This window comes from Pogonomyrmex barbatus, unplaced genomic scaffold (genome assembly GCF_055798465.1).
Source record: "Pogonomyrmex barbatus isolate J1 unplaced genomic scaffold, ASM5579846v1 scaffold6, whole genome shotgun sequence".
In the NCBI taxonomy this organism is placed as follows: Eukaryota; Metazoa; Arthropoda; class Insecta; order Hymenoptera; family Formicidae; genus Pogonomyrmex; species Pogonomyrmex barbatus.
Genome location: NW_028297160.1, coordinates 758907 through 767649, shown reverse-complemented (window position 1 = coordinate 767649; position 8743 = coordinate 758907). Strand labels below are relative to the sequence as shown.

The 8743-nt window shown below is 47.5% G+C and overlaps 1 pseudogene; it reads left to right on the top strand.

Moving 5' to 3' along the window:
* The first annotated feature begins 6193 nt into the window (after positions 1 to 6193).
* On the top strand, positions 6194 to 8029 carry LOC148935051 (uncharacterized; annotated as a pseudogene).
* Positions 8030 to 8743: the final 714 nt, after the last annotated feature.

The window sequence follows — 8743 nt, the reverse complement described above, 5'->3', positions numbered from 1 at the left end:
AACACGAATCGATAGTAATCCCAGCGCGATCCCGCGCTGCTTTCTATGTGAACATATTAAATCATGATATGCAAATAAGCTATGTCCCTCGCATCGCGACAGAACCGGAAATATATATAGGCGAGGCAATTGTTACGAATCGTTGTGGCAGAGCCTACCTCCATGCGATTAATACGGGGAACACAGACCGCGAAGTGCCGGTCCCTACAATCGAGTTACAAGCTATCGAAGTATTGTCTAACAAACGCGCGAAGGAAGCTAGACCGCGCGGCGCTCCCAAATCAATTCAGTAGAAGCCACGAATTTCAATGATAGAATTGAAATATCGAGAAACTACTCCGCTTAGAACATTTGAACGAATTTGAAGCAAGCCATGTCAAAGACCTAATAAAAAACAACGTAGATCTTTTCCAAGTGCCAGGAGACTCTTTAGATCACACAGACGTATGTTCGCACCGCATAGTTATCCGCGATGAACAATCGATAAACACTAAGCAGTATCGCTATCCCCCTATCCACAAGGAAGAAATTACGCGACAAGTCGATAAACTTTTGGCAAACGATGTGATTACACCTTCAAAATCTCCTTACAATTCTCCCTTGTGGATAGTGCCCAAAAAACCAGACTCCAAAGGCAACAAACAATGGAGGATGGTTATCGATTTCAGAGCGTTAAATGAAAAAACTATAGGGGACGTGTACCCCCTGCCTAACATCGAAGAAATATTAGACCAATTAGGCAGCGCTAAATATTTTAGTATATTTGACTTGGCGTCCGGTTTCCACCAGATTCCCATGCACGAAGCCGACGCACCGAAAACAGCCTTTTCTACGCCCTATGGGCATTATCACTTCAAACGAATGCCGTTTGGATTAAAAAACGCTCCCGCGACTTTCCAAAGGCTTATGGATCAAGTGCTGACCGGACTCCAAGGAGTAGAATTATTCGTTTATCTCGATGACATCGTAATATATGTTAGTTCCCTGAAGGAACACGAAGCTAAATTTAATAAGTTGGCGAATAAACTGCGAACCGCGAAACTGCGATTGCAGCCAGACAATATATATATATATATATATATTAACATAAAACACATTAACAATTATATCTTAAGCATCGGTATCTGTAATAATACTATTGATCAGATTAAATATGGAGCATCCGCATTTCCGTCGACTGCGCATAGTCCCCTGCCGGCCGAACCCTAATTGGACGACCGACGCACGACATAGAAACGCCCATCCAATGCAGCACCATCACCGTCGCCACGTGCGATGGCGTACCCACGCCATCCGCCATCTTGCGCCAGAGTGCCGCCGCCGCAGAGCACAGCAGCGCTCGCCGAAGTGCAGTCACTCTCTTAAGTCCGCGCCGCCAACCCGTGAAGATGCAACTCTTGTGCGCTCCGCACGAGCGCTTCGCGACATACTCCGCGTTCAAACTCAACTCTCAAATCGAATTCAAGTTCTAGTTAAGTTAATCGAGTTCTAGTTAAGTATTAATTTTAAACTAAGTAATAATTAGTGTTAATAATATTACCAGTCTAATGTTAAATCGCGAGTGATTCTGTTTTATAAAATATATACAGTCTCGTACAACAACCACGTGCTCTCTTCTTTATTTCGCACCATCGTCTCGTTAGTAACTAAAAGTGTTCGCGAGGTTCGTGAGGCTTCACGCGAGATAAATAAATAAATTCTTAAACTACATAGCGTTGATTAAAACAAGAACGCCGAGCGTCTCCTGAAGCAGGTGTTGTGCGTCCATCCGCACTTACCACGACGGAGACTCGAAATTCTTGGTCGCGATAAATACCATTGTTCCTACGCAAAGTCAAAACGCGACGCGTATTGGCTCGCTGCCGAACGATAACCATTGTTTTACTTCCGTCAATATTTGAATAATTCGAAGCCTCACACGAATGCCGAGAGGCAGGAAGAATCGTGGCGGTCGCAAGACCTTCATCCGGCATCTCGAGTATGATCTCCACGTGGCAACCATCTTCAATTACAACGAGATAATTGGCAGGGAAGCAGAATTTGACGGAGAATACGAACTCCTAGTGCATGATAAGCTCTGGAGCGGACGGCCAGCCCCGCCAGCACCCGCCTCATCGACGTGCGATCTACAATTCCGACCTCGGATCTTACTCGAGGAATATCTACGTCGATCATCTTAAGTCACGGTAGGTGAACCAATTTGATAAGCTAAATCCCAGTTCCGCTGACTCACGTGTAAGAAGGCCCGCCGCGCATACTCGCGATAATTTCATTAAACGACATATTAAAATTGCATGCCACGTGCATATTCCACTGCAACGCTTCTCCTCAACAAAGGAATTCGCTGCGTAAGCAAACGTGACCGTTATCGCACAAGGATAGGGAAGACGACCCGACCGGAAGGGTTTTACGACCGATCCCTTTTTTTTTGAGTACTGTTTACCTAAGCGTAGCGATTTCACTCGAGGAATGCACGTTCAAGTGCTCATTTTTAATCTCTTGAGAATACATTGAAATATCCGAAATTATTTAGCATCATGTGCGGACGCACTTCACATTTACCAGAATCTTTAATTAATGATCGTGATGTGCCTTCCTCGAACTGATTTGACACGCGGCTCACGCACCCACCCAGCCGCCGCTTTCCGTTATCGCGTCAACTCGGTGCATTGCATCACCGTCTTCGGTTACCGTCGCGTAGATGACTCAGCCGCTAGATGTTTACCCAACAGCGCGGAAATTCTCTGCTATCGTTGCAAAGAATTAATACCTGAGGGCACGCTTACGTACCGTCTCGCTTTGTCTCATTCTTTCAAATTCGGGTACACCGAACCCGTGGATTTCTGCGAATGTTGCTACGCCCCACTCTCTCTTATCCGCGGGATAGAACATTGTGAAGAATATACCGAAATATATATAGCCGCCACAAATCCTTGAAGAAGAGGGGGAAATAATCGAGAACGCTGAGGGACGATATTATGTTGATGAATCGAGTTCCGACATGATTATTTCGCGGCGACTATTGAACTTTTCTCTGTCATTATTCCAACGCGAAGAATAAAAACCAGTTGAGGATATCCAACTCTCTACCTCGATCCAATCGATTCGTTGCTAGCGATTTACCGCTCGATCGCTGGTAGCGTTGCCGATCAGCAGACGTGTCCCCCTTGTTCGGTGCTACGCGGCGTACCGCTCCCGCGGACCGTCGCCGCCCGTGACGTAACAAGGGACATTATTTACTCCCCATGAGTTAGTTTAGGTTAGCGAAAACCCCTACTAGCGAAGCGGCGCCAGACGACAATGAAAACAAAAGCTATACGCGTTACCTAACGGAACTATATAATAAAATTTCCGAGACTCAGACAATGGCCAGACATAATTTAATAAACGCTAAAATAAAATCTAAGAAATATTACGACAAGCGAGCATTGCAGAGAAATTTTTGTATAGGCGACCAGGTATATTTACTTAACGAACCAAGGAAGAATAAACTGTCCGACCAGTATTCTGGCCTGCATAAAATATTAGAGATTTTCAAAAATAATAATGTAAGAATTGCGTTAAAATCAGGAAAAACGCGCGTTGTACACATAGATAAGCTAAAGCGACCGAGGAATCGGAGCCCCACCACAGCTGACTCTTCACCAGACGGCACTTCGAGGAGTAAGGAGTGTGCTACTTTAGTTAGTTACCGACGGACCCCAGACAAATCAACATGTCGATAATCGTTACCATCGCCTGCATCTTCTTACCAACAGTTAATGGCCTCACAGGATATGACTGTGGCGGAACAGGATTCAACATTACCACTGTTACGTCAGAAGAACCAACGGGTAAAATTTTTTCTTCTCCTTTTTATCCCATCTGCGCAGAAGCGCCATTATTCTAACCGCCGAAGTTGGCAACAACCGGCTCTCCTGTCGTCGACGTACCACGTGATGCGCCTTACCGTCAGTACACATACACCATAGTAAATATAAGTATTATATAGGCAACCTCATAGGTTGCAAATTATTAAATAACCGATAATAGTAAGCATTTTTCCTAAAATAAATAATAAAATTAAATAATAATAATAAATAAAATAATAAATAGTAATAACAATTACCACTTTCCTTACGCATAGCATAATCACCGCCGCTAATTTACACCGTTAAATAATAATAATACTAATAGGTTAATAGTTAATAATTAATAATAAATTTAATGACAATAGTCAGATTAATAATTAGTATGTCAAATATAACACTTACATCAATAACAAAATCATGTTAACAATAAATCTAATTAATTGCAAGATTATTACTACAATAAAGCTCGCGTTACTGTTGCGCGCATCATCTCCAGTCAGCCACGCGCTGATTGGCCGACCAACGACCACTATAGATATGTACATCTAGCCAAGCTCTATAGTCTATGCCGCCGCCAACGCCACGTGCGTTGGCGTACCCACGCTACCGCCATGTTGCGCAACAGCGCCGCACGCGTTACAACGCGCGGCCATACTCGTTCACTCTTGTGCGCGTCGTCGATCAGTGAACTCTGTGCGAGCGTCGTTCCTAAATCCTTGTCTCGTTCAAGTCTAAGTGTATTTCAATCTCTAGATTTAGTTCAAATCCTAGCTATTAATATTTCAATTTCTAGTTTAATATATATATTATTAGTATTCCGTACCATTTTGTTCATGAGTGTAAGTAAATTCAGTGAATATCTAAATATATCGATTTTTACTTAACGCCACGTGTCCTTCATTATCTCATCCCTTGTCTCCGAGATTTCGATAACAACGGATGTGTCGCGAAGCTAAAGAGGCAACGGGCTTTCATAATAACTCAAGTCTTCTTTTATCTTAATAATTAGCTGCTAAAGCAAGAATTCTGATCATTTCTGGGGGCAAGGTATTGTGCGTCATCCGCACTTACCACGAAGGAAACATTGGATTTTGAGCACGCGATAGCTCCTGCATTCCAACGCGACGCCGAACCAATGCGTAATTGGCTCGCAGCCGAATATAATATCCTAACCCTAACCTTTTCATTAAATATAATATACGCCTAAAGCCTCTGTCGAATGCCTAAGGCACGGAAAAATCGCACGGGTCGTATCAACGCACTTCGGCGACTCGAATACGACCTCCACGTGGCCGCGACTTATGACAGCAAGTACGAACTCCTCGTGCATGATCGCCTCTGGACCGCCCTGCCAGCCCCATCCGTCCCCATAGCAGCTTACCAAGGAAGCAGTTTTCGACCACGTATCTCCCTCGAATAGTATCTGCGTAGAGCAAACACCGAAAGGTAAGTGAGAATTATGTATTGAGTTTTATTCTCGGTTGCTTTCGCGTTTTCCGGGCATACGTTTACACCGGTGAAATATAGAGTATACGTAAGAAAATTAGATGTAAACGAATATAAGTATACTCGTCGCGCTCAGGATTCTTTCGGGTTACATCATTCGCGTCGAGCGACCGCCGCATAGTCGCATCATTCGACCGGAAAGGTTTTACGATCGACCCCTTTTTTTTGCCTCCCTTGCTACTTTCCTTTAAGGCATGCAGGGTTTTGAGCCGTTGCGTATAGAAATATTCTAGTTTCGAAATATTATTTAATGTTGAATATTCGCCGCGTAATGTTAACACCCGTCATTTGACGTAATGTGCCCGCCTTGTTTCCTCGAGCCACGAGACTCACGCACTCACCCAGCCGCCGTATACAAATATGGTATGAATACGGTGCGTTGCCTTACCACATTTGGATATCGACGTGTAGACGACACTACCGCCGAATCGTTCCCTAACAGTGCCGAATATCTGTGCTTTCGATGCAAGGAAGAAATACCAGAAGGGACGCTTACGTATCGTCTGGAACTAGCCCACGCGTTCCAGTTTGGGTACACTTCCGCCCGGGATCATTGTGATAGCTGCCGTACCAGTCTCGTGATAGTCCACGATGTCGAGCTTTGCCCCGAATGCATCGAGGTTTTTATCTCTGGAAGTACTCAGGGAATTAGGTAACACCATAGAAAACATCTGCGGACGAATCCCACTCCCAACGGCATTTTATCGCGCCGGCTAACCAATTTCTCCGTTTCACTGATCCGCTCACGGTCAAATAATTACTCGTCGGTTTAATCGCAAGGTCAGCCGCGTAATTTGCTGAAATTCCTCGGGAGCGTTTTCAATAATTTGCCGCTGAGCTTATCGGAGGGGTCCCCGCGGTCTTGACGTAACATATTTGGTGACAGCGGTGGGATATCGTTAATCGGGAGAGTCGAACATATCGGCAAATCTCACCGACCCACCCAGCGTTCGTACCGTGATTATCGCATCTTATGCTTCGCACCCCGGTAAAACCTAAAGAGAGCGATATGAATACTCGCAATAACCCTAAGAAACCTCTGACCGAGGAGGAGCTCGATAGGATTCGCGCCGCGCAAGAGGAGCGCGCCGCACAGTTGCAAGCCGACGCCGATGCGTTAGAAAAAGAAAGAGAGAGAGTCCGCGCGGAGAATGAAGCGGTAAACCGGAAGAAGGATAGAATTAGGCTGGGACACGACGCGGTAAACTGAGAGAAGGAGCGAGTTCGGGCAGAAAATGCCGTTTTGCAGCGGGACCGCGCCGATGCCGAGGAAGGCCGAGCCGCGTTACGCGAGATGAGCGATATGATGGCGTCGTTGCGCGCCGAATTAAATAGCATGCGACGCGAAATGGACATACGCCGCGACCCACCGTTGCGAAGCCCTAGCCTACCGCCAGGCCAGCCGTTCGGTGAGACGCCACCGTTATTCGGGGATCACAACGAGTCGGGTGCCGAACCGCCCGCCGTTCCGAAGATTATCTACCGGAAAGCCACCAAGTACATGCCGCACTTCGACGGTTATAATATATCATTGTCCAAGTTCCTCGGGGCCTGTAGGCAAGCTCGCGATATCCTTCCCTCGCATTACGAAAAACCCCTCACGCGTCTACTTATAACCAAATTACGGGGTCACGCGCATTCTGCGGTAGCCGACGAACCCTGCGAGTCAGTTACATAACTCTCGGATCTGCTCAATAGTGCCTTCGGTTCTGTCAAGAGCATAGCGCAATACCGAGGAGAGCTGACCGCCGTACACCTCCGTCTCAACGAACATATCCTAGATTACATAGACCGTGTTAAAGAGCTTCGATCTGCAATACGCGACGGGGAACGACGCGCTCGCGGGACCCTGAACTCTGCGGTGACCAGTGAGATTGACGACTTACTGCTCATTGTTTCTGCGAGGGTCTCTCCACCCCGTACCGGCTACAGCTGCGGCCGGAGCATTATCGCGAGCCTTTCGAAGCTTTTGCAGCTGCAAAAATGATCGCGAAGCGCGATGAGCTCGAACGCCAGCGTTACGGGCTCCCCGCGCGACTCGGACAACCGCCAAGACAAACGACCGATGCACGCCGCCGATCACCCGAGCCGGACGCAGGACGCAACATACGTTACAGACCAACGCCCCCGCCTGAGAGGCAACATTCGCCCCCGCGATAAAGCGATTACAGGAACCGCGAACGAAATTATCAGCCACACCGCCTCTCCGAGTGGACCGAGCGCCGCACCGAGATGCGACCAGCGCGATACGATAACAGAAACTCATCCGGGCCGCGGAATGGAGACCGTGCCACGCGTAACTCCGAAACGCCGCGAAACGACAAGTGGTGTAGGTACTGTAAGAATCGCGGGCATGAGAAGAGTGTCGTAAACAACAGTATAATAACAGTAGACTTAACGGGCCGGGAAACGGTCAGGATCCGCCTCGCGGGATCGACGCGCCGCGTGCGGATCCCCCGAGAAATGCGCGTCCGGTGAACACGGTAGAAACGGTTCGCGAGGAAGCGCAAGCATCCGAGTCGCAATCCTAAATTTATCTGGACCGTCTCACGCCCCATCCATTCTGCTATCCGTTAGCGGTTTAGCAGGACCAACCGACTTTATGGTCGACACCGGGCCGCACCTAACCTTATAAAGAAAAAACACGTGCACCCGAGCACGCCCATCGTCAAAAATGATACGATCTATCTCACAGGGATAACGACCGGCAGAATCGAGACCTTAGGGTCAATAACCATCCAGTTCCGGGGTCACGAGATAAATTTGCACACCGTTCCTGACAGCTTCCCGATCGAGCAGGGAAGAATCCTAGGATCCGACTTCCTCCGCGATGACGCCACTATCGCTTTCGCTCGCGAAATAGTCGAGTGGCGGGGGATCAGGCTACCCTTCAGGCATTCAAAGAAAATTCTAATTCCCGCATGATCGCGGACAACGTTTTACGTTAACGTCACTAACTCCGAAATCGAGACCGGCTACCTCCCTCGACTTAGCGTCGCGGATGGAGTTTACTTAGGAGAAGCTATCGTGACTAATAGAGAGGGAAGAGCATACGTACAAATCGTGAACACTACAGAATCGGACCAAGAGATTGCCGTCCCGACGATTCCCTTAGGGGAAATCGCTCTAATCGCGCCGAGGCCGCCACGGGAAAGTCGCGCCATTAATTGCGTCGTCACATCGACACCGGAGGAAGCATCGCGTGAGCGCGATAGAACCACTCTTGTCATCTGCTTAGGCTGGATCATCTTAGCGACATAGAGGCGGAACATGTTAATGCCCTCGTGAGAGACCATGCCGACTTCTTTCAACTCCCCACTGATCCGTTAGGCTCCACAAACGCCACTTCGCACGTTATAGCGACCACCGACAACGTTCCTGTGAAC